The following is a 25,753-nucleotide window of genomic DNA, read 5'->3' as shown; positions in this document are numbered from 1 at the left end:
TAATCTGCCCCAAATTTTGGCTAATCCACTCAGGTTAAAAGGGGTAAGAGCACCGTGGGCTGGCTGGAAAGTTAGGCAGGTTTGGGGGAGGGAAAGGGGAGTGCCAGGCCCATCTCGCTCACCGGAGGAAACTGTTTCCAGAGTGAACATGCAGGCCCCATCTCTGAAGTTTACTGCGCACTGATTCACACTGGGAGAACATTTCGCTGGGGGATTCTTGCATGAACAGGAATCTGTAGGAAGAAACACCAAGGATCCAGGATTAATTCTGGTGCAAAGGTCCCTCCCTGCTTCTCGTGTGGGGGATTTACAGGTGTCACTAATCTGGATTAGTTGAACCAGATTAAGTCCCAGTGTAGACACTCTCAATAAATTCAATTTAGTTGGAGGTGAACGAAACTGAATTAAAGCCACTTTTAATCTGCATTAACCAAAAGTGTGAATTTAAACTGGATTGGTTAAAGTTCTTTGCGCACACTTTCTGTTAGGATTAAAGTGGCCTTCATTCGGTTTAGTTTAATTCACTTTGGAGGTAAATTAAGAAACTGAATTAAAGTCATTTATATTCCAAGTTAGGTGGGTTTAATCCAGGTTAAAAATCACATCTTTGGTTAATTTGGATTAATTTTCCAGAGTGTCCGCCTGTAGGCAAGGCCTTTGATGGGAGAATGATCAGAGGGAACTTGATAGAGGGTTACGGAGCGATGGCTGAAGGGTAGGTGGCGTGGCTGGTCAGTCTGAGCCTGAGCAGTTTACACGAAGGCCATTTGCACAATTGGCACAAAGGAGCCATAAAATGGGTATGAGTTACTGGGGCCAATAGGGTGACACTGGGGTAAATCAGGAGTGACTCCAATTTAGCCAATAGGGTGACACTGGAGTAAATCAGGAGTGACTCCGATTTAGCTAATAGGGTAACACTGGGGTCAGGGCCGGCTCCAGAGCCCAGCGGGGCAAGCACCCGCGTGGGGCGGCCCTTTCCCGGGGGGGCGGCAGGCTGGGCCGGCGGACCTGCCGCAGTCATGCCTGCGGGAGGTCCACCGGAGCCCCGGGAGCAGCGGGCCTGCCGCAGGCATGACTGCGGAGGGGATGCTCGGCCTGCGGCTCCAGTGGACCTCCCGCAGGCACGCCTGCGGCAGCTCAACCGGAGCCACCGGACCACCGAACCGCCCGCAGCTGCGGGAGGTCCAGCCGAGCCGCGCGACCAGCGGACCCTCCGCAGTCATGCCCGCGGGAGGTCCGCTGCTCCCGCGGCTCGGGGGCGCCTCCCGGGCATGACTGCTTGGGGCGGCCAAATTTGTAGAGCCGCCCCTGACTGGGGTAAATCAGGAGTGACTCCAATTTAGCCAAAAGGGTGACACTGGGGTAAATCAGGGGTGACTCCGCTGGAGCCAGTGGTTGAAAAGGATAATTGTGAAACGTGTGGCTCGGAGACTTACCTTGGCCATTAGCTGCAGCTAGGAGCACGGCCAGGAGGCTGAGCACGAGGGAGCCCTGCATGGCAACCGGGAGAGTGTGGGGCTGGGCTCGGAGCCGGACTGGACTCTTGTTTGCGTTGGATGCACCGAACTCTGCAGCCACCGTGCGCACGGGCTGGGGGAAAACACAGGAAGTGGAGAGCACCAGGATTCCATGCCCTGGGGGGCTGTAGGATTTACTAGAGAAACTGCTCCTCTCCTGCCCAGTCTAAGCTTGCGACTCACGGCAATGAATGAAAATGGCATCTCTAGCCCTGGGAACCGGCCCTAACGGAGGCTGGGTCTGCAGCAAGGAGACAGGAGCTAACAGCACCAAAGCCTCTAGCTTGAAGGTGGCACCATAACACGACTTTACTGCTTCGAATCCAGAGCAATCACTGCAGGAACTGAAAGCAGAGGGAGACGAAGCAGGCTGCTCGCTAAGGTACAGCGGCCAACCTACCCCACCGCACTGCAGGCCAGCTCTCCACGGACCGGCTCCAGGCACACACGCGGCCCTGCAGAGCCCCCAGCCTGTCACGGGACCAGGAAAGCCCCTTCCCCGGGGATCGCAAATCCCTGGGCATTGTAATGCTCCGTGTGTGTGTGTGTTGGGGTGCACCGGGTATCCCCGCCGCTAAGGGGGTGTCGGCCCTGCGGGGAGAGGGGTGAGGTCCAGTTCTGGTCGATGGGCATGTGCTGGCTTTGACCCAGCTAGTGCACGACAGATAGACGTGACACACACACACAACTGCCACACACCCCTCCCACACACAACCCACCCACTGACAGCCTCCCCCACAACCTCCCCCACTTCCCCACAGCCCTCCCACACACACCCCTCCCAACCCCCATCACATAACCTCCACACACACCCCTCCCACACACAACCCACCCACTGACAGCCTCCCCCACAACCTCCCCCACTTCCCCACAGCCCTCCTACACACACCCCTCCCATACACAACCCACCCACTGACAGCCTCCCCTGCAACCCCCCACCCACCCACAACCTCCCTCACTTCCCCACAACCCTCCCACACACACCCCTCCCAACCCCCATACACATAACCTCCACACACACCCTCCCATACACAACCCACCCACTGACAGCCTCCCCCACAACCTCCCCCACTTCCCCACAGCCCTCCCACACACACCCCTCCCATACACAACCCACCCACTGACAGCCTCCCCTGCAACCCCCCACCCACCCACAACCTCCCCCACTTCCCCACAACCCCCACAGCCCTCCCACACACACCCCTCCCAACCCCCATCACATAACCTCCTCCCCTGCCTCACCCCACACAACCCTCCCCCACTTCTCGCACATCTTCTCCCCCCCACAACCCTCCCTAATACAACCCACCTCCACGCCCCTTCCGCCCACTCCCGAGCCGTGCGTGTGGCCACACTGCTATCCACAGCTCAGGTCCCTCTCCCCGGGCTGGGCCTGACCCCTCCTAGCTGCAGTGTGCTCGATCCCTGACAGGGGCAGACTGGTGGCCCTGCTACAGCTGGGGCACGAAAAGGCAGCAGGGCCAGAGGAGGAGCCGTTGGGAAGGCGGAGGGACCCCTGGGGGCAGAGCTGGGCCGCCAGAGGCAGAGAATGAGTGGGAGTCAGAGAAGCAGCCTGCGAGGTTGTACCCAGCACCCTTCTCTGCCGTCCTGGGGCATTTTCCAGTCAGGGATTGAGTGGCGTGACTACACACCAGTCCTGTGTTAAGTATCAGAGGGGTAGCCATGTTAGTCTGGTTCTGTAAAAGCAGCAAAGAATCCTGTGGCACCTTATAGACTAACAGACGTTTTGCAGCATGAGCTTTCGTGGGTGAATACCCACTTCTTCAGATGCAAGTGGTGGAAATTTCCTGGGGCAGGTATATATAAGCAAGCAAGAAGCAAGCTAGAGATAACGAGGTTAGATCAATCAGGGAGGATGAGGCCCTGTTCTAGCAGTTGAAGTGTGAAAACCAAGGGAGGAGAAACTGGTTCTGTAATTGGCAAGCCATTCACAGTCTTTGTTTAGTCCTGTGTTGTTTGTTCTCCCCTCCTCGCCCCATCCTGTCGTCAGTAGGGTCCAGAGTCAACACACTGAAGCCAGAGTCTCTCAGCTCTTCACTAAGGTTCCTGGTCCTGACTCACTAGAGTAGCTTCTGCCCCAAAAAGCCAGGTGGAATCCTAGCAAGGAACTACCAGACACCGGGCTAAACAGTCACTGGCTGAACAAAGGGGAAATTGAGGCAGCCTCAACTGCATGGGGCACCAGCAGCTAAAAACAACTGCAGGCAGCAGGTTAACTCTGAACCCTACTGATAGCCACATTGCTCGCTATTTCAAAGCTGAAGCGGGTGCCTCCAGCCAAATGGGCCCTTGGAATTGCCCTGGTAGTAGAAAGTAGCTTTAAAGTGTCTGGAAGCAGCCTCTTTCAGTTCAGCCGAGACTGCGGATCTCATATTTTCCTCCTGAGAACTAGCTGGAAATAAAGGACGAGCCAAACCCAGGGTAACTTTTTCAAGTGCCTGTAGGTGGAAATTTTAAAGCACTGAACTGAGTTCGGCTCCTAATTCCCATTGAAACCAAGGGAATTAGGCACTTTCTGAGACTCCACTAGGTTCCTGAAACTTTAAATCCGACTCCTATTTGTGTTACAAGACAGAGAAAACTGAAACTGACAGTTTCTTTCTTCTTATCGCATCGTATCTGATCTGCCAGATAATGGGACAAGAGAGAACCTCGGTTTTGCCCAGTCTGGCAAATCCCATGGACGAAGCCTCGCAGCCTTATCCGAAGATTTGGCTTGACAACGGGGATTTTGCTCACTGGAATTTCCCCAGGATAAAAAATCTCCAGTCAGAATTTCTTCCCCCCGTTGGGTGAGAACATTTTTCCCCAATGTGGAAATTTCAAAAAAGTAAGAAAGCGGCGGCGGCGGCGGGGGGGGGGCGGAATCGACCTTTCCCCACTTCTTGTCTGGTTTCCCCAGTTAGAAAACAGCAACAAATTGTGAAAGTTTGAGTTAATTTCACCCCCTCCCCAAGAAAACTTTCTGAGCCCTTTTGCAACCAGGAAAAAACCCTAAACCAAAGTGTTACTTTGGCTCGCTTAAAGAGACAGTTGAACAGGGAGACAAAGCAGCGGGATGGATTGGACAGAGCCCTGCGCTTCAGAGCTACTCATCAGGCTGCTGCTTACAAACCCCTTCCCCATCATGCCTCGGTTTCTCCATCTGTAAAACAGGGGTGATGCTACTGACCCTCCTTGGTAAAGCGCTTTGAGAGCTAGGGGCAGGGATTAGTATGATTTTAAATCAGACAGTTACTTTCTCCCTTGTTTTAATTTTTGAAAACTTTCCCCACTCCACTTTTCCAGAGGAAAACTTTAAAAAAAAAATGAACAGAGCGTGGGAATTTTCCTACCATTTCCACAGGAATAATTTCCAGATCCTGCCCGAGATCCAGGGGGGTTCCCTGTCATGCCAGGTGCCCCACAGACCCTGCCCGAGACACGAAGGGTCTTCCCATTTTGCCATGCATGCCTGGACCCCACCCAAAATCACGGGTGGTGAGTTCCCCATCGTGCCAGGGCCCCACCTGAGATCCAGAGACGCTCACCGTCATACTGGGCAACACAGAGACCTCAAGTGAGATTCGCAATGGAATTTAAATTACAACTTAACCCTTTTAGCAGCGGCAGAGCTGGTCAGAAATGGGAAGAGTAAAAACCCAATAAGATCCAGGTGCTTTTCATGTTTCAGGAATCTTCTCACTGCTTTATTTTTGGATTTCTTCACCGGTGTCTTTCAAGAGGATTCTTTTGTGTGACCGCCCCCCCTCCCCCGGTTCTCAATCGAAATCACGGCTCGGGCCTTTTCCCATTTCGCAATGGTTTACACACGAGTTGGCCCGCTCTGATTGGCGCGGAAAGAGACACCGTATTTCCAAACTCGGAGGGAATTCGTTGTGTGAAATTGGGGGGCTGCGGGATGGAAAAGGGGAACGTTTACTCCCCGTTCAAAACACCCGCAGGGTTCGGTTGAAGGAACGTCAGCGCGGGTGGGAAACTTTTCTCAGTGGAAAACGTCGATCGGCTCCTAGGGCCCAGTTTCGGACAATCCTCCCGCGTGTGACTTTGGGTCTCATGGGCGAGGAGAGGGCAGTGGGCCAGGGGCAGTCTTACCTTCAGCCTGCCAGGGCCGGCGCTGGCGAGGATGGGGAAGCAGGTTCTCTGGCTATGCAAACTGGGCACCTCGTTTATATAGATGGAGGAAGCAGCACGGAGGGTTCCTGATAAGGGCCCAGGTGGCAGAAAGCCGCAAATTATCTCACTGGGCTGTGCTCAGCTTAACCCTTTGCTCGCTCACGGGACCAATCCGACGTTATCGCTTGTTTCTCTCTCGGTTCTCTGTGCTTCTGACAGTCGCCGATCTCCGCCCGTGTCTCTGTTAAAGCGACTGGGCCCCCTCGGAGGATATTTAATCTCCCAGGGCCTGTTTCCTAAACGCTGCTGTCATCGGACATTCCCCAGGCTGGGGTTCACCCCCACCCCAGAGATGGCTGCATTTCAGTGCTATCCTAGCCCAGAGGGAGCTCAGGTCCCTTGGCACGTGAGAGAGAAAGGAACGTGCCAGGGTAGTACCTAGAGATCAGGGACCCGTTGTGCCAGGCGCTGCACAGATGTGTCGACACTGTCCTGCCCTGGGAAGATAGACAGATAGCTAGATAAGGGTGTATGAGGATAGATAGAGAGGGATGTGGGGAGTATGAATGGGAGAACAAGTGAATGTTTCTACTCCCCAAGCCTCAGTTTTCCTCTGTCTTCCTCCGGTCTCCTAGTTCCTCTCGCCCCCAGCTGGTTGCTTCAGACTCCTGAGAAATTCCATTGCAAGTGGCCGTTCCCCAGAAGCGGCCGGACATGCTGAGCTCTCTGATCAAAGATTAAATCAACGCAAAGGGCCATAAATAAGATACGGCGGGAGTCGAGCTGCCGAGGGCGAGAGCCGCGCCGCGGAGGGAGCGGTGAGGTTAGACCCCGGGATAGTCAGGAATAGATTTAGTACTCGAGACGTGCGCGTTGGCCTCTGACTCTGGTCGCAGACCCCAAGCGCAGGCCCCGGATGCCGACCTGGGAATCCTGCAGGTGCCGGCCCAGGGTGCTGACCAGCGGCCTCCTCCCTCACCCCCAACCCCTCCACCCAGGTCTCCGTTTGCCAGGACTTGCTGTGAAACGTGATATTTTAACACATACAAATATCACATTTCACAGCCCAGTGAGCGCCCCGGTGCCACCTGCCTTCAGAGCTGGGCACCCGCCAGCAGCCCCCCAGCTCGCGCCCTGACGCCTCTTTCATTACAAATTCAGCTCTGCCCCCATCGCCCCAGCTCCCGCTGCCTCCCGGGCTCCCCACCCACCGCCCCATCACCCAGGGGCCCTGCTGCTTCCCTACCATGGTCCCAAGCTCCCTTCCACGGCCTCGCACCCCAGGCCTGCCCCACTCCTGGCCTCTTGTCCCTGGCACTCCCCTCACCACGGCACCGTGGGTGGTTGGCCACATCGCCCACCCATAAGGCCCCGTTTGGTCCTGGTTAAATCCACACCACCCTGCTCCCCCAGAGATAGACGTCAAAATACTCCTCTGCACCAGAGCACCCCGGCAGTCGCTGAGATGCCAAGTTTTAAAGCTGCCTTGCAAACACCATAACTCCTAATTCAGACCCGTTCCCTTGTAAACATTACTACAGCGCAGGCAGAGCTGAATGACGTAGATGTGGTTTCCTTTCACATCCCCAAACCTAGTCACGCTGTGTTTTTACTGTAGCGCCATAAGCAGCTATGGGTCAACCTCCTGCTCGGCAGGAATCCCTGGGCGGTGTGTGATTAGGCTGAGATTGTTCGGGGCAGAAGGCAATAGAGGTAACAACACGAACGGATACCAGAAAGTTGTTCAGACAATCCGTGCCAGACAGCACCCCGGATGTGATACAGAGATGGTCCCGCAGGAGCCACCTCCGGCTAAGAAAAGTGGAATATGGAAGAAAAACGAACGTTTCAGGGCCAGTGGGAAATGCAGTTTCTCGTGTTTCTGAAGCCGTCTGATTCCGTTTCCGAGCACGTGGCAGCGAGTGCTGTTTGTAAGAGAGAAATTCACCAAATCAGAATGCATGCAATGCAACGTCACGCTAGCTGGAACAGAATTACCACGACGAGTTTCAGAGGCGCAAGCTGTCACATGATGCAAGAACCGAGTTCGAAAGACAACAGCGGCAGCTCAAAGATTTTTTGAATACGGGGGATCAAATTCAAGGGGCGACTTTTAAAGTTGCACTACTTATGCGGGAAGCAAGGAAACCACCCCGCGATGGAGAACGCCTGAAGAAAATGGTTCTGGCCGTAGAACCAGAAAGTGAGCTTTTCGGAGAGCTGCCACGGGGCAATGGCACGGTACAGAGGAGAACAAGAGATCTGGTGACTGTTCTGCAAAATGAAAGAGCTGGAAAAGTCACGGCGAGCCCTTTCGACCGTCGGTGCTTGAATATAAGAACATACGAATGGGTCAGACCAAAGGAATGGGGGCGGGGAGAGGGCGAAGCAGGGGTGGGAAGAGGCAGGGTGGGGGTTTGGGGGAAGGGGTGGAGTGGGGGCGGGGTGGGAAGAAGGAGAGCGGTGCAGGCTGGGGCTGGGTCGTTCGCTGCTGACAGCGCCGGCCCCCCCACTGCCCCCCCAGGCCGCCCTGGACCCTGCATCCCCCTGAAGCACGGGGCCCCCCAGAGCACAAGCCTGGGATGCTTGCCCCAGTCCATCCTATGGACGGGACAGCTCTGCTTGGGCACCACCAAAAATTATACAAACCTGGCCCCCCAAGCATCCAGCACCTACAAGAGGACCGGGCCTTTTCAGTGTTTTACAAGCTTAGTCAGTTTCTCAGCTGTCAGGATGAGAATCTGCCGGAAAAAGGCGACTTAGTGGTAACCGAATCCCTGAGTATCTTCTGGGAGGATCTTGAAAATCGTTTCAGTGAGGGAAACTTTTTCCATCAGTGCCTCTTTGTGACGGACCCATTCAACAATTCTGGTTCGGCTTTGTTGGCTGCAAACAAACTAACTGCCTTGCAAGCCAGGTGAGCTTCCGCCGACTCTCTGGATTTAATGACTCTCAGGTTCCTCATGCTGAAATGTGCAATGATTCAAGAATGAAAACACACTTCAGTCCGCCGGCGGTTAAAGTACAGGAGTTCTGGAGTAACGTGTACCTGTCTGAGGACACCTACAAGCCCCTAGCATTGCTTTGCTTGTCCGTTTTTACTCCTGTGCCGTGGGAGAGGGCATTCGGTGCCCTGCATTTCCCGAAAAACATGGATTGAAACCGCTTCACTGATGCAAACCTTGAATCTTCTCTTCTAATTTCACAAGAGGCACAAGATCCTGCAGACTTTCCTTTCAAAGAGCTGCTGAGTGTATTGCAAGTAATCGGAGCCACACAGTGGATGTGGTAAAACCCAGAACTTTTATCTGATGAAGTGAGCTGTAGCCCACAAAAGCTGATGCTCAAATAAATTCGTTCGTCTCTAAGGTGCCACAAGGACTCCTGTTCTTTTTGCTATTTTCACATTGTATTTCTAAGATACAATATAAAAGGATTGAGTTTGCTGTTCATAGTATCATTACTGTTGGGTTGCCTTTTTTTTTCTGTTTCTCAAATAAAAAAATTGGACCTATTTGCACATATCTTTTTTCATTATTATTTGGACTTCTATTATCTCAAAGTATTTTTAAATTGTTGGACAGACGACCACTTTCACCAAACAAGCAAAAGAAACCATCATGAAAAAGACAAGAATGTGCAAATGTGTTTCTATTCCATTAGGTCCGGTGAAGAATGGCGATAACTGTGCATGATTTTTATGATTGAATCTGCAAGAAAGAAACCCCAAACCTTACATAACTAAACGACAATGATTTGGAGGTACGTAGGCGCATATTCCTTTATTAACTTAAGGAAAAATAAATAATTTTAGGAAAAGAGTTGGTGGCTGCACTCCAAGGCCACCAAAACATTTGTGGTGAGAACCCTGCCTTATTCCCAGTCTGAGTTTGTCCAGCTCCAGCTTCCAGCCATGGGATCGCACCAGACTTTCCTCTGCTGGATCAAAGAGCCCGTTAATAAATATTCGTTCCCCGTGTAGGGACTGACAGGCCAGGATCAGGTCACCCCTGGACCTTCTCTGTGCTAAGCTCAGTGGACCGAGCTGCTGGAGTCTGTTGCTGTGAGGCAGGTTTTCTAATTCTTTCCTCATTCTCGTGGCTCTTCTGCAACTGACCAACCACCCCCTTGAACCGGGGGCCCCGGAACTGGACACTGGATCCCAGCAGCGTCGCCCCAGGGCCAAAGCCAGAGGGAAAATCCCCTCCCTGCTCCTGCGTGAGAGTCCCCTTGTTTGTTGGGTCACAGCGAACGAGCGCACAAGTGAGAGAAGAATGGATCTGGAGATTGGGAGACTCAGGCTCTTGTTCCAATGAATGTTTCAGTTACACACCGTGGGACAGCGTCCGTAGGAGGCAGAAATAACGTCTATGGGTAAAAGGGGTTTTCTGCCGGTATAACTGCCCCATGCTGGGGCTTTAGCCTGCACAGCGATGTCCCAGGAGATCACGCACCCGCCCCACAGAGCTGTGCCAGCAAACGTTTCTGGTGTCGACCCGGCCTTACTCGTGTGCGTTCAAGAGAACCAGGCTGCAGATTCAGCCAATACAAAACCACCACCTGCTGGTTGGACGTTAGGAAAAACTTCCTGCCTGTCCGGGTGGTTAAGCACCGGGGTAAATTGCCCAGGGAGGTGGTGGAATCTCCATCACTGGGGATTTTGAAGAGCAGGTTGGACAAACCCCTGTCAGGGAAGGTCTAGATAATCCTTAGTCCTGCCATGAGTGCAGGGGGCTGGACTAGAGACCTCGCAAGGTCCCTGCCAGTCCTACGCAGGGGCGGCTCTACGTTTTTGGCCGCCCCAAGCAGTCATGCGCGGGAGGCGTCCCGGAGCCGCGGGAGCAGCGGACCTCCCACGGGCATGACTGCAGAGGGACCGGTCCCGCGTGGCTCGGCTGGACCTCCCGTGGCTGCGGACGGTTCGCGGGTCCAGCGGCTCCGCTTGAGCTGCCGCAGTCATGCCGGCGGGGGGTGCAGCCGAGCCGCGGGACGAGCGCCTCCTTCGCAGTCATGCCTGCAGCAGGTCCAGTCGTCCCGGGGCTCCGGTGGACCTCCCGCAGGCATGACTGCGGCAGGTCCGCCGGCCCAGCCTGCCGCCCCCCCCCCCCCCGGCCGCAGGGGACGCCCCCTAGATTTTGCCGCCCTAGGCACCAGCTTGTTTTGCTGGTGCCTAGAGCCACCCCTGGTCCTACGATTCTATGCTAGCTAAATCTGAGCCTCGCGTTAATACTTGGATATAAATAGCCCCCAGCTTTTCCATTGCACTGTTCATCAGTCAGTTTCCAAACACTCTCTCTCTCTCTCCCTCTCTCTTTAGACTCCTGGATTCCGCCTGGAAGTCCCCTACCCATCTCGACCCCCCCGGGAGCAAAGCTCGTTAGGAATGCAACCAAGGCCGGAACGCGTTTCTGCGCTCAGTGACTCTGTAATTAAATTCCCCCAGCCGGGTGCGCGTGAGCCCCAGTCCTGTGAATACCTGCACAACAGGAGCCACATCTGCGGTGGGCGGAGCTTATTTTGTGGGCGGAGCTTGGGAAGAGCATCATCCCCTTCACCCGTCCCCAGTCTGACCCCCAGGTACCGCTGGCCCAGGGGCTGAGATTGTGCAATTGCCGAGAGTCCGGGAGGAAATCGGGTCCGTTAACCCCTCAGCTTGTTTGGGGCAGAGGGTGAGGACTGAGGCTAAGGGACATGTCAGAGTGACACTGTCACGCACAGTAACAAGGAAACACTTGTTCTTCATCCCCCAGCAGGTACCCTGACATGTGGCACATGCTACGGCCTCCCGGAGACCTGCGAGACTCCTATCGAGAACTGCACAGTAACGGCGGCTACGTGCCATTGAAATCTGGCCCCATTGGAGTCAGTTGTAAATCTCCCATTGACGTCAGCGGGGCCAGGATTTCACCCCTGGGGCTTTAGTTACTGAATTTCATTCACTACGTTTTCAGCTCCGCAATGGACGGCTGCGCTGCAACAAGCAAAGCTGCTTTGGGTGAAAATGCACGTTCTGAATCATGTTAAAAAAGGAAATTGGTGATCAGATCCCTGGTAGAGTGTCGGCTTGTTCCCAATGTCCTGTCTGGAGCTCTTAGTCCCCTGCTCAGGGCTGGAGCCCTGCTGAACAACTTTCTTCCCCTGGCTTGGGGTGCAAATTCAAGATGGTTTTTGCCCTTTTGACTTAAAGAGATTCCAAACCTTCCCCGTGTTCAGCTCCCTGAGCTCTTCAGGCCGGCGGATTTCACTAGTTTCCGTCATTTCTCAACGTTTGCCCTTTGGAATTGAAAACCTGAGTTACAGACCTGGTTTTGTTCATCCTCCCACTGGATTAAAGAGATTTAACAGTTCCTTCCATTTACCCTGTAAGAAGGATGCATAGCACAGCATCAGCTTTAACGTGCTCTGTCATTATCTATCTATCTATCTATCTATCTATACCCATCCACCCAGCTCTCTCTCCCTCTCTCACTCTCTGACCACACTCAGGAAATTTTCCCAGCAAAGTTACAAATGAGTTTATTAAAACTTCCCCCACTCAGGGTATGTTATCATTGGTCCCATTTTGAGCAGCAGGTTGGACTAGATAATTCCTAAGGTCCCTTCCAACCCTGAGAGTCTGTGAGTCGATGCTCACTGCAGAGTTAATGTGAGCTGTCTCTCTGATTTAGCCCCAACCTGCCCTCCCACCCCCGCCATCCCCTACTACCCCCACACAAACCCCTTTAGCCTCCGTGGATACGAGCTTTGAGCTCAGCCCGGCTGATGCAGTTCAGGGTGCAGCTTAGACCCTGGTTCCGCTTTAACTTGGCTGGAACCTGCCTACTCTGCAGTGGGGACGCGGCTGTGACCTGGGTTACTTCACACGGTGCCGATAGTCCTCCAACGCCTTCCCATAATTCCTGCAGAGCCAGGTTTTCCTGCCCTCCTGCCCACTCAGTTCTTTTGTCCTGGAAGTCACCTGCCAGTTTACACAGCCCTTGGTGATGTTTCAAACCCCATGTTCCCTGCAGCCGGCTCCGGCTCTACCCGGCTCTCAGGCAGAGACGCCGTCGCAGAGACTCGCGGCAGAGAACGGCCCAGCTCAGGGCAGCGCTAGGAGCCCTGGGACATGCCCCCAAAGGCCTAGCGCTGCCCTGGGGTTAGTGCAGCACCGGCCGGGTGGTGTCCGGGTGGATCCAACCCCCGGGAGGCTTCGCAGTGCGGACGCTCACCCCAGGGCGTGGCTAACCCGGGTTCACTCTGCAGTGCAGACACGGCCACCGAGTCCTAGTCCCCAGGGCCACAAGGGACCGTTGGGATCATCTCATCTGACCCCTGCTCAGCACAAGCCAGAGACCTGCCCCAGATCATCCCTGGAGCAAAGCTGGGAGAGAAACCTCCCGTCTGGCTTTACACATTGTCCCTGATGGAGAATCCACCCCGGCCCCTGGGAGATCGTCCCAGTGGTTAATGACCCTCCCTGTGAAAAACCTTCCCCTTATTCCCAGTCTGAGTCTGTCTGGCTCCAACTCCCAGCCACGGGACGGCGTCCGACCTTCCGCCGCCCGACTGAGGAGCCCGTCAGTGAACGTTTGTTCCCCGGGTAGGTTCTGGCAGACGGGGACCACGTCACGTCTCTGTGTTCAGCTCCATGGATCGAGCTCCTGGCGTCTCTCGCGCTAGGGCAGGTTTTCTAACCCGTCAGTCGTCCTCACGGCTCTTCTCTGACCAACCTCCTTCCTGAACGGTGGGGCCCAGAACTGGGCACAGGCTCCCAGCAGCGTCGCCCCAGGGCCAGACACGGAGGTAAAATAACCTCCCTGCTCCGCCTCCAGGTTCCCCTCCCAGCCTCTCAGTTCTGTTCTCTGTTTTCTTTCTTTACAGCAGGTGGGATAAGGAGCACGGGCTTCTGCAGCCAATGTCGAAGTGACTCTACTGGTGGCATGAAAGACCCCGTCACTGTCACTCTTGGGAACGGCAGGTATCTGAGGATCGGCACCACACGATGCAACGATGCAGGGAACTGTAACTCGGCTCTACTGGACGGTACGTAGGGGTCTGTTTTTACCGTCCCTCTTTAATGGCTTGTCCACACGCACAGTTAGACGGCGCTGAGCCGGGGTGTGAATCCAGCTCTCCGTGTGCCCCCTGCTGATGCACGTGAACAGCTCGTTCGAGCGCCTTGGCAGGGCACCAGCTCAAAGCACATTAATGAATGGCTCACGCACGTCAGCAGGGAGCACGGGGACAGCTAAGCCGGTGCTGCCGGGGACGGTGAGAGCCGGGTGTGTTCCCTGGAGGGCCGCGCGCTGGGGAAGGAGCCTTCCCCGGAGATCAGCTGGCTCCAAACTCCAGCTTCAGTCTCATGTGGAGCTGCAGAAAGGGGCACGGGGGAGGCAGGAGGGGACCAGACGCCCGCCCTGCCGTGGCCGGTTACAGCGAGAGCAGGGAGAGCACCGGGGGGTGGGAACGGGAGGCAGAGGTGGGAACCGCTGGATGGTGGAGACAGAGGTTCTGGGGGCAGAGAAGGAACCAGAGCTGCCCCCGCCTAATAACAGGCTGATTTCCTCCTTCTGGTTCAACTCTTTTAACATTTGCTGCAAAAGGCTGCGCTACTGCATCCGCAAAAGAGATTAAATCTGGAACTTTCTTGGCTTCAGGAGCCTACATATACATCTGTATACGGGCAACCTCCGTTCCGGCTCACAGAACCGCCACAACCCCCATGGCAACAACCACCCTCAAAACAACCACCCCCACCCCCACTACAACAACCACCCTCGAAACAACCACCCCACCCCCACTATACAAACCACTCTTGAAATAACCATCCCCACAACAACCATCACAGTCACTACCACCATCATAACAACAACAAATACCATCACCCTCCTAACACCACCCATCAACACCACCATCACAGCAACCACCACCACCATCAAAACACCAACCACCACTGGCACCATCACCAAAACAACCGTCACCGTCACAACACCAATCAACACCATCACCATCATAATGACAACCACCACCACCATCCCTACAACAACCGCCCATGAAACACCCACCGCCACCGTTGAAACACCCACCACCCCTACAGTACCCGCTCTTGAAACAACTGGCCTGCCACAAACACCTGCTCTTAAAACAATCCCCCTCCCCAAACAACCCCCTCTGAGGGCAGCCCGGTGCTGGGGAGATTCTCCTTTGCCCTCTACCTGCCTGGCCTGACTGGGCTCTGCTGGTGAAGCTGCTCGCCTGACCCCCGCCCAGCACGGCCCCACAGCACCTGGTGCCTGTGAATAAAGGCCTGAAGTCCCAGCTACACCCCCTCCGAGGCCCCTCCACACTGCCGGGCAATGCAAAGGGGCCGCTGCATAGCTAAGGGTCTGCCCAGCGCATGGGTGTGTCTGTCCCGGTACCTCACGGCTGGCTGGAATCTCTCTGTGCATTAGCAAATTCACCAAATAAATCAGGATCCGAAATAAAAGCCCCCGGTGTGGTGTTGTGTGCGGGCTGCCCATTGCTGAGCCGTCCGCATGAGACTGAGGCGCTGTCAGATGCATTAGCCACGGAAGAATTTGCTCGGCTCTGTGTATATCCACACCCTGGTGTTGGTGGCATCAGGCATCTGTATTAGGCCTGAATGAACCAAAGTTATTCTACACATGCCTAGGGGGCCTCAAGCTAAACTTTAATCGACCTCAGCTAGTTATCAGTGCAACACTGATACCAGGAGGCAATTATAAGGCCTGCTTGCACCTGGCTGAAGAGGAGGAAGGGAAGGCAGAATAACAGTGAGACAAGATAACTGTTCACAGAAGAGTTACTAACGAGCTACAGTGGTTTTTGCCAAGTATGACTTAACTGCTTAATGTAATTGCTATTGCAAAGTGTATTTGCTACATGGGAATAGACGGGAGGGGGAAGCAGGGGGGGTAAGGGGGAGGAGTGTGGGGGGTAATGGGGAATGCTTAGCTGAAATCATGTATAAGAAGAGAAAAACGGCTTGTATCTGTGTGCAGGATTTGAGATTGCGATGTCTCCCTTGCACCTTATTTGGGCTCAAATAAACCTGGTTTTGCTTCTCCACCCTGGTGTGTTAATTAGTGCAGCGCACACCGGGCAACGAACCCCCACTGTTGCTGTCCTCGGCCCTCTGTGCCGGCAACCCTGGGCACCCGCATGGGGTTCTGGGAACGTAGAACGTAGGTTTTATTTTGCACCTGCGCTGAAGCCTGGGCTCTGGGACCCTGTGGGTCTCCCCTGCAATGTCCACACTGCTGGTCACCCAGCGCTGAGATGCAGCTGTCTCTGGGGTGGGGCACCGGGGCTGTTTATACAGGGATCCTTTACCCGGAGCTGAGATGCAGCCACTTCTAGGGTGGGGCAGCACAGGCCCTGTCTCCCTGCAGGTTTGATTTGGCACCGTGCCGACCCGCAGTGCTGATGACTCCACGATTGTGAAATGGGGCTGTAATCGATGCAGAATATTTACTTTGGGGTTTAGCCCCAGGGCAGCTGCACTGATCGGGGGCTGGGGGAGCCGAGTGCAGCACGAGCTTCAACCAGCGTCACGAGGGGATGAGGCCTGGGAGCCGATTGTCACCTGCGGAGCCACATTACACAGGAGCTCAGGGCAATTGTCATATTTACAGGAAACATTCCTGGCTTGAGGCCAAAGGCAAGTAAGAGGAAACTGCCTGGTTCCTGGGAGTCAGGGGTAAAGCTTCCACTCCGCCCTTATCTCATTTATGTGCCATTGTATTGACATGACCCTTGCTCAGCAACTCGGGGGAAAATCCAGATGGAAAGTGAAAAACACAGCTGCCCTCAGAGTCACTAACAACCGGAGCTGGCGGAGAACGATGGGGAACTGGCTTTCAAGGTCAGAAGTTTTGCAACCACTCAGCAGAGAGGGTGACACTGCGGACAGCAGTTGGATCCTGGTGTCAGCGGTGGGACACTGGTGCGAGTGGTGGGACACTGGTGCGAGTGGTGGGACACTGGTGTTAGCGGTGGAATCATGGTGCGAGTGGTGGAATCATGGTGCTAGCAGTGGGACACTGGTGCTAGCAGTGGGATACTGGTGTGAGTGGTAGGCAAACTCTCTCTCTCTCTCCCCGCACCAGCCCAAGGTTTCACACCCTCCCCATCTCTGCAGTAGCTCAGCGCCTACCTCTAGATTTTACCAGCCACAACAGCCGTGGGCCTCCCAGCACCCAGACAGCAGCCAGAAACTCCCAAACTCTCTCCAGAAGCGGCGTGTGAAACCCACCCCTCCTGCAGAGAGGGGCCGCCACAAAGTCCCCCCCACACCCCCGAAATGAAACCCTCTGTAGAGGGGTAAATTTCAACCTCGTTGATTGAAATTGGCCCAGCTCCAAGCCAGGAAGGCTGCTTGTGTCAACGCCGGAGGCTGTTGCGACCCAGGCCAATGCCATTGAGGGCTGTACTAACAGGCCTGTCGTCGGTACGACCCAGGAGGTCGTTGTCCTGCTCCGCTCGGCGCTGCTGAGCCCCGGCTGGAGCCTGGCCCGGTTCGGGGCTCCGCGCTCTAGGGGAGATGTGGAGAAGCTGGAGGGAGCCCAGACAGGTAACAGACGTGCTCCGAGGTTCGGAAACCTGCCCCGGAGGAAAGGCTGAAGGAACTGGGCGTTCAGTCGGAGACGGGGGAGTGGGAGGCACCTGACAACAGCCCTCGAATGTGTGAGAGGTTTTTATACCACGGCCGGGGAGCCATTGTCTCCAGGCCCTGGCGGAAGGAGAAGCAGGAGCCGGCTCAGGTGCCGCAGGGGAGGTCGAGGTCGGAGGTGGGAAGCTCTCAAACTCCCAGGGCAGCTCAGCTCTGGGATCGGCTCCCGGGGGCTGTGGGATCCCGGCACTGGAGGGTTTTAGCTCCAGGTTGGACAAACCCCCATTGGGGCTGGTCTGGGCTCACCTGGCCCTGCCTCAGCGCCGGGGGCTGGACGTGGGCAGTCGATATGATTTTATAAAAATATGCTAATGAGTGACTATAGTTCAACAAGGACAAGTGCAGAGTCCTGCACTTAGGACGGAAGAATCCCATGCACTGCTACAGACTAGGGACCAAATGGCTGGGCAGCAGTTCTGCAGAAAAGGACCTGGGGGTTACAGTGGACGAGAAGTGGATATGAATCAGCAGTTGCCCTTGTTGCCAAGAAGGCTAACGGTATATTGGGCTGTATAAGTAGGGGCATTGCCAGCAGGTCGAGGGATGTGATCATTCCCCTCTACTCAGCACTGGTGAGGCCTCATCTGGAGTCCTGGGTCCAGTTTTGGGCCCCACACTACAAGAAGGATGTGGATAAATTGGAGAGAGTCCAGTGGAGGGCAACAAAAATGATTAGGGGGCTGGAGCACATGACTTATGAGGAGAGGCTGAGGGAACTGGGATTGTTTAGTCTGCAGAAGAGAAGAATGAGGGGGGATTTGATAGCTGCTTTCAACTACCTGAAAGGGGGTTCCAAAGAGGATGGATCTAGACTGTTCTCAGTGGTAGAAGATGACAGAACAAGGAGTAATGGTCTCAAGTTGCAGAGGGGGAGGTTTAGGTTGGATATTAGGAAAAACTTTTTCACTAGGAGGGTGGTGAAGCACTGGAATGGGTTCCCTAGGGAGGTGGTGGAATCTCCTTCCTTAGAGGTTTTTAAGGTCAGGCTTGACAAAGCCCTGGCTGGGATGATTTAGTTGGGTTTGGTCCTGCTTTGAGCAGGGGGTTGGACTAGATCCCGCCTGAGGTCCCTTCCAACTCTGAGATTCTATGATTCTATGAACTGAAATGTGCTTCATGCAAAAGGTCCCTTGTAAGGGATCATTACAAAGCTTCTAATCTACCGAGTGTGGTCGTCCTGTTTGTATAAATGTACCACTCCTGTATCTGGAACTAGAAATATCAACTATTACTCTGAGGGCCTATTGTAACTATGCAAAGTGGGGGCCATTGATGGTGGTTTGGAATCTTGATGGCTCCCATCAGCCAGGACCATTGACCGCAGATGGGTGTGTTTTACCTGTACGTCTCCCTGTACACGTGTGTGCTGGCAAGTGGGCAATGGAGTCTTGCAGTGACATGGGATCATGTCACCTGACCTGGAATCCATCTTTAACCTGGTGCTTTTCCATTGAGAATGGCGGGGAGGGAGGGGGACCCATAGGGACAAAGGATTCCCGCCTTACGCAAAAGAGAGATAAGTGGGTGGAACAGAACAAAGGGGGAGAGGAGCCATCACGAGGAATCCCCCAGCTACCACCTGAGCTGGAACAAGGGCTGGACCGGGGGAAGGATTGGGCCCAGACTAGGAAGGCGTCTCCAGTCTGAGAAAAGAAACTCATTGGAACATCTCTAAGGGTGCGATCTTGCCTGTATTCAGTTGCGTTACTGTAGTAGGTTTAGATTTGCGTGTTTTATTTTATTTTACTGGATAATTCACTTTGTTCTGTCCGTTACTACTTGGAACCACTTAAATCCTACTGACTGTATTTAATAAAATCACTGCTTACTTATTAATTAACTCAGGGTATACCGGGGGGGCGGGGAACAGCCATGCATCTCTCTCTATCAGTGTTCTGGAGGGTGAACAATTCATGAGTTTACCCTGTATAAGCTTTATCCAGGGTAAAATGGATTTATTTGGGTTTAGACCCCATTGGGAGTTGGGCATCTGTGTGTGAAAGGCAGGAACACTTCTGTGAGCTGCTTTCAGGTAAGTCTGCAGCTTTGGGGCACTTGGTTCGGACCCTGGGGCTGTGTTGGCGCAGACGGGCGTGTCTGGCTCAGCAGGACAGGGTGCTGGGGTCCCAGGCTGGCAGGGAAAGCAGGGGCAGAAGCAGTCTTGGCATGTCAGGTGGCAGTTCCCAAGGGGGTTTCTGTGATCCAACCCATCACAGCGGGCACCTCACAAGGTCCCTCCAGCCCCACATGTCTCTGACTCTGTGCCCATTTCTTCCCCATCCCTCGCATGGACCCCTGTCCCGCAGCCCGGCCGGCTGGACTGAGACCCAAACCTCCCGTCACTGCCAGGCCCGGTGTTCTCTCCGTTTCGCCAGCCTGGATTCGATCGCCCCAGCCTGGAGCGGACTAGCCCCTGCCTGGCGCATCTGGTGTGGGGCAGAGGAGACCAGGGCGGGGATCGGTTGTTGAGAAGGCAGCGAGGCCTTCGTCCTGCAGTGGAGCGAGTCCCCGGCCCGCCCCCGCCTCGTTCTGGTGGGTTTCTTGGCTGCTGCACAGGAGACGGGCCCACGGGAACCGCGCCATCCGGGCGCTCGGCGGAGACAGCGAATGACGACTCCTGGCTGAAGACAGGCCTGGGAATTCACCCCCACGCGCCGGTCCCGGGCACGGCATACGTAGGGGCCAATTCCCCCCACGTGGACCCTGCAAGCCCAGGGGATCCAGCGATGTCTGCCGGGGCGGGGGGTCCATTTCCCTCCGAAAGCAGCAGTCCAGGGCCCTTTTGTGGCATTTTGTGGTAAAGCTTCTGATACCGTCTGGCATGAGCTTCTCATAAACAAACGGGGGGAATACAACCTAGGTGGAGCTACTATAAGGTGGGTGCAGAACTGGTGGGAAAACCGTTCCCAGGGAGTCGTTATCAGTGACTCACCGTCAGGCTGGAAGGACATAACGAGTGGGTCCCGCGGAGGTCGGTTCTGGGTCCGGTTCCATTTAGTGTCTTCGTCAATGGTTTAGATCACGGCAGAGAGAGCCTGCAGACAACACCCAGCTGGAAGGGGCTGCAAGGCCTTTGGAGGACAGGACAGGATGAAAATCCAAACTGAGCTGGACAAACTGTCTGAGGTAAATAGGATGAAATTCAATCAGGACAAATGCAAAGTGCGTCACTTGGGAAGGAACAATCAGCTGCACACACAGAATGGGAAACGACTGCCTAGGAAGGAGCCTGCGGGAAGGGATCTGGGAGCCAGACTGGATCCCAAGTGAAATGAGTCAACAGTGTAACGCTGTTGTAAAAAAAGTGACCGTCATGCCGGGCTGTGTCAGCAGGAGTGTTGTGAGCACGACACGAGAAGTGATTCTTCCGCTCTGCTCCGCGCTGGTCAGGCCTCAGCTGGAGTGTTGTGTCCAGTGGTGACTTTGATCCCCCCTCCAGACAAAGCCAACGCGCCTGTGGAGGCCTCGCGCCTCGGTCGCTGGGCTGGAGGGGTTTGCAGGGGCAAAGCTGGCAGGAGAACTGCGGAGCTGCAGTGGGTGGTTTTTGAGGCCGTTTTGGCAAGTAGCCCTGAAGAGCCCCTGGTTATTGCTGGTTGGAAAACTAGATTCTGCTCTGTGACAAGCGCTGAGGTTTAGACATGAGTGTCTGTCTGCTCTGGAAAGAAATCGTACATACACACACACACACACACACACTCCCTGTGCTGGAGTAGCGAGGGGTCCGTGGGTTAGGGAAATCAGCTGGGATGTGGGAAACCCACATTTAAGTCCCTGCTCTTCCTGATTCAGACAGGGTCTGCGCAGCGCCTGGCGCGACGGGGCCTGATCTCGGTCGGGGTCTGGGCAGTGCCCAGCGTGACGGGGCCCCAATCTCAGTCGAGGTCTGTACACCTCCTGGCGTGAGGGGGCCCCGATCTCAGTCGAGGTCTGTACAGCACCTGGCGCGACGGGGCCCTAATCTCAGTTGTGGTCTGGGCAGCGCCCGGAGCGACAGGATCCTGATCTCATATTTGGGTCTCCTCCAGCCCAGGTGAAAGCGCTCGCCACTGGACTTTTGGCTAATCTGGCGGGGGAGGGTGGTTGGGGGAGGGTCTTTCTGTCTAGTGTTACCCAGACTTTCCTTCTTAGCCCTGAGAAATCTTCCAGACAAAAGTGTTGGGGAACCTGAGACATTTTGGGCAAACATTTCAATTCCAACTGTAATTAGCTGTTTGGTTGTGTGTGTGTGTGTGTTTCCCGTGTGTGCTGCCCCAGCTCTGCGCAGGCAGCCGGCACAGCAGACCTTGAGCGAAGCGCCCAATGACCATAAGATCCGTTAAGGGATGAAGGCACCTGGCCAGGCTTATGATTCACAAAGCACAGTACTAGTATCCTGCAGACTCTACCGGATCACTAATACAGGTATGCCCGTATGTAGCAGGGTGAGCACCTGCTCCAGCCCTGAAGGGGTTGGAAATGCCCTGCAGAGGACTGGGGCTGAGGAAGGGAGCAAGGCCCCAGCTGATGGGGGGAAGTGGCTGCAGCTGGGGCCACGCCCCAAACAGACCAACCCGGCATTATAAGAAGGCCAGGGCAGGCAGGAGCTCAGGACTCTCTCTCTGCTGGTAGAGGGAGAGGGGCCTGGCTGCAGGGAGTGAGCAGGGTCCTGGGAGTGGAGCAGGGCTGGGGGAAGGCTGAGGAGCTGGGGAGCTCTGGCCTAGGAAAGCCCCAGGCTGCGGCCTAGCACAAGGCCAACGGTTACTGGGGTTGCAGGGGGCAGCCCAGGGATAGGTCCAACCCCCCCCTTGCCGGTGATGAGGGGCCAACACTGCCGTCTGCCCCGGGGAGTGGGGCTATATGGGGACTGGCAGTAGCTGTACACTGAGGTGAGGTGGGGCTAGTGGGTGGGGGTTCCCCTGGGTGGGGAGACCCAGAGTGGGGGGATACTGCCAGGGGGGCAGCAGCCCAGAGAAAGGGGCACCGGGGTCCTGGGAGAGACATGGGGGCCGGGGTAAGGCGGATCACCAGCCTGCAGGGGGCGCTCCAGGATGCTGGAAGAGCCAATTCCCATGGACGACCAGCAGGAGGCGCCGCAGGGGTGAGTCCGCTCCCTCACCCCGTAACAATGGACCAGCTCAGTGACCGGCGGGACTTTCCGTTCCTCCCGAGGCTAGACAAAGACACTCCCTGAGATACAAACCAATTACCTAGTGCCCCTCTGACGTGGCCAGTTCTCACCCATCACCTTGTACATGTTGCCTTGATTAAAACATCTCTACGACGTACTGTCATCCTGACCTGATCTTTCAGGAGGGGTCAGTGCGTTCCCGTTATCCGGGGGGACGGTTTCGTACCATCCTTGATATCAGGATGTTCTGGTACCATTTGCTATCAGGGTGTGTTTGCATGAGCGCTCTGCGCCTAGCGCTTCTTAGCAATGTGTGTTTCTGCAGGATCAGCCCTGTTCTTGCCCGATCGCCTCTTGCTCACAGTTTGTCGTTGGTTTATAGTAGTAAAGTTTTGACTACTTTAGCCCAGGCCTCGGATACAAGGCCTTACGTCTCAGGCTCTCTTCCTACGACACCGACAAACCCACATTTTCTCCCTGTCGATCAAACAGCGTCGGAAAGTTCCCGGCCAGCTTGACGGCCGTTGCGTTTCAGGGCTCGGTCGCTGCACTTTGGGCTGAAGTTTCACCCGGGTGGTGCGGCGGGGCCGGCCGCTCCGCCCCCGAGCTGGCTGCCACTCAGCAGTGCCGCAGATACAGCGTTTGGTGGCCCTGCGAAACCGGCCGTTGTCTCTATTTGTTGTGGTTCTGTGGTGCCTTCTCTCCTGAGCAGTAAAAGAGGTTAAGAAATCACAAAGGAACAAAAACGAAAGCAGAGACACTTAACTGAGATAAGCCTCTAGGTGCCTATCCATTGGGCTGGGAGTCCGGACTCCTGGGTCCTATTCCCAGATCTAGGAAGGGATGGAGGGTTTAGTGGGTTAGAGCAGGGGGGCTGGGAGCCAGGACTCCTGGGTTCTCTCCCTGGCTCTGGGAGGGCAGTGGGGTCTAGTGGTTAGAGCAGGGGGGCTGGGAGCCAGGACTCCTGGGTTCTCTCCCCGGCTCTGGGAGGGGAGTGGGAGCTGGTGGGTTGGAGCAGGGGGGCTGGGAGGCAGGACTCCTGGGTTCTCCCCAGCTCCGAGAGGGGAGTGGGGTCTAATGGTTGGAGCTGGGTGCCAGGACTCCTGAGTTCTCTCCCCAGCTCTGGGCAGCACCCTGCTAACATCATAACAGCCCCTGATTCTCACTGCAATCTCCCAAACGAGTGAGTTTCCTTATTGGTTTTGAAGCGTTCCATTTCTGTTTTGCAGATCACGGCCTCAGGAAACCGGCCGTGGGCGGGTCCCAGGCGCTGCGGTGGGGGCTATAAACAGGGCTATAAACAGAAAGGAGACGCTCAGAATAGCAGCCCAGGGTGACTGAAAGGGGAAAACAATCTATTTGCGGGTGCAGCAGCTGCGCAAAGTGACGCAGCCGCCGGCAGCTGACCGTGTGGCCGGGGGTGTCCAGGGCCCAGTGACCTCAGCCCAGGCGTGGCCCGAAGGACAAAGGGACCGTTGTTGTGATCTGCCTGGCCCCAGAGCAGCCCTCGGGGGCTGGCTCCCAGCCACAGGCCGCAGTGGCTCCAACTCGGGGCCCTGGGCTGTGGCCTTGTTTCCGAGCCCCTCGGGCCAGAGGGGCCGTTAGCGCCTCTCCTGGGCCGTTAGCGCCTCTCCTGGGCCGAGCGCCTGTAACTCCCCGGCTGCCCCACCACCGAGCCTGTTAGACCCGAGAATTCCAGGGAGCCGTCCCAGAATGCAGTGGGGCAGACAGTGTTGGGGGGTTAACACCCCGGGAGCCTTCCCAGAATGCAATGGGGCAGATAGGTAGGGGGGATAGGTGCCCAGGAGCCTTCCCAGAATGCAGTGGGGCAGATAGGTAGGGGGGATAGGTGCCCAGGAGCCTTCCCAGAATGCAGTGGGGCAGATAGGATTATGGGGGCTAGCACCCCGGGAGCCTTCCCAGAATTCAACGAGGCAGACAGAATAGGGGGCTGGTGCCCTTCCCAGAATGCAGTGGGGCAGACAGAATAGGGGGCTGGTGCCCTTCCCAGAATGCAGTGGGGCAGACAGAATAGGGGGCTGGTGCCCTTCCCAGAATGCAATGGGGCAGACAAGGTGGGGGGAGGAAGGCAATGGACATGATGGCTGGTTAGAACCTGTGGTTTGTGTCTTTGAGTCTCTTGTTCCTTCTAACCAGGGAAATGAGCCCCGGGTGGTGCCCTGCGGTGTCCCTCCCACGCCCGCTCCTTTGCATGCTGCTCCGGATTTGCATGGCCCTGTGCATGAGCCGCCCTGGCATCTCGGCACCGCCTGGCTCCGCGAGCAGCCCCACGGCTGGGCCTGTTCGCCTCTGTCCTGCCGACCCTGGGCGGGGCAGGGGGGTGGAGGCTCCCCTACGCCAGGCCCAGCACGCAGAACAGCTGAGCAGAGATCACGTGCGTGGGGAGGGAGGGACGGATGGATAGAGGGGGGTGTATGGGGATGGATGGCTGGACGGAGGGGGGTGTATGGGGATGGATGGAGGGGGGGTGTATGGGGATGGATGGAGGGGGGGTGTATGGGGATGGATAGAGGGGGGTGTATGGGGATGGATGGCTGGATAGAGGGGGGTGTATGGGGATGGATAGAGGGGGGGTGTACGGGGATGGAGGGGGGGTGTATGGGGATGGACGGACGGACAGTCAGTCTTCCAGTGTTGTTTGCCGTGCTGTAGCGATGCTGGTCGCAGGGTATGAGAGGCGAGGAGGAGGAACTAGCTTGTGCTGATGGGCAGGACAAGCTTTCGAGCTCTCACAGACACGAGGCAGAGTCTGTGACACGCGGGAGCTGGGCCCTTCCACCAACAGAAGCTGGTCCAGTAAAAGATGCAATACCCCATGTCGCTTGTCTCTCGGCTGGCTGGCTGGCTGGGGTGTCGGGGGATGGGGGGATGGATGATTGTGGGTGTTGGGGATGGATGGATGGGGGGTGTCAGGGGATGGGTGGGTGGACGGATGGATGGGTGTGTGGGGAGGGAGGGATAAATGGAGATGAATGGGTAGATAGACACAGACAGACAGATGGGAGGTCTGGGGGACAGACGGACGGACGACTGGCACGAAGCGCACGTAGGAAATCATCTCCCAGCCAGGGCCTGTCATATTTTCCAGCAGCTCTCGGGTGGCTGGGCTCCGCCCACAGCTCATCGCGTGCCTTTGGCACCGTCGGCTCTGCGGGCCAGTTAATGATTTCTAGCCCCTGCGTTTACGAGGGGTCACGCGCCCGGCAGGCACTGACTCCGGCAGCAGGAAGATGCAGCGGGGCGAGAGCTGCGTTCGCTCCCGGGGTCCCCTGCAGCGAGGGCTGATGGGAACTC

General features: G+C 55.9%; 1 pseudogene; it reads left to right on the top strand.

Annotated features, from left to right (window-relative positions):
* The first annotated feature begins 704 nt into the window (after positions 1-704).
* Positions 705-17,282, top strand: LOC123351906 (annotated as a pseudogene).
* Positions 17,283-25,753: the final 8,471 nt, after the last annotated feature.

The sequence above is a fragment of the Mauremys mutica genome, chromosome 17 (assembly GCF_020497125.1).
Source record: "Mauremys mutica isolate MM-2020 ecotype Southern chromosome 17, ASM2049712v1, whole genome shotgun sequence".
Classification (NCBI taxonomy): domain Eukaryota; kingdom Metazoa; phylum Chordata; order Testudines; family Geoemydidae; genus Mauremys; species Mauremys mutica.
The sequence above is the reverse complement of the archived record's forward strand: the minus strand, read 5'-3'. Positions and strand labels throughout refer to the sequence as shown.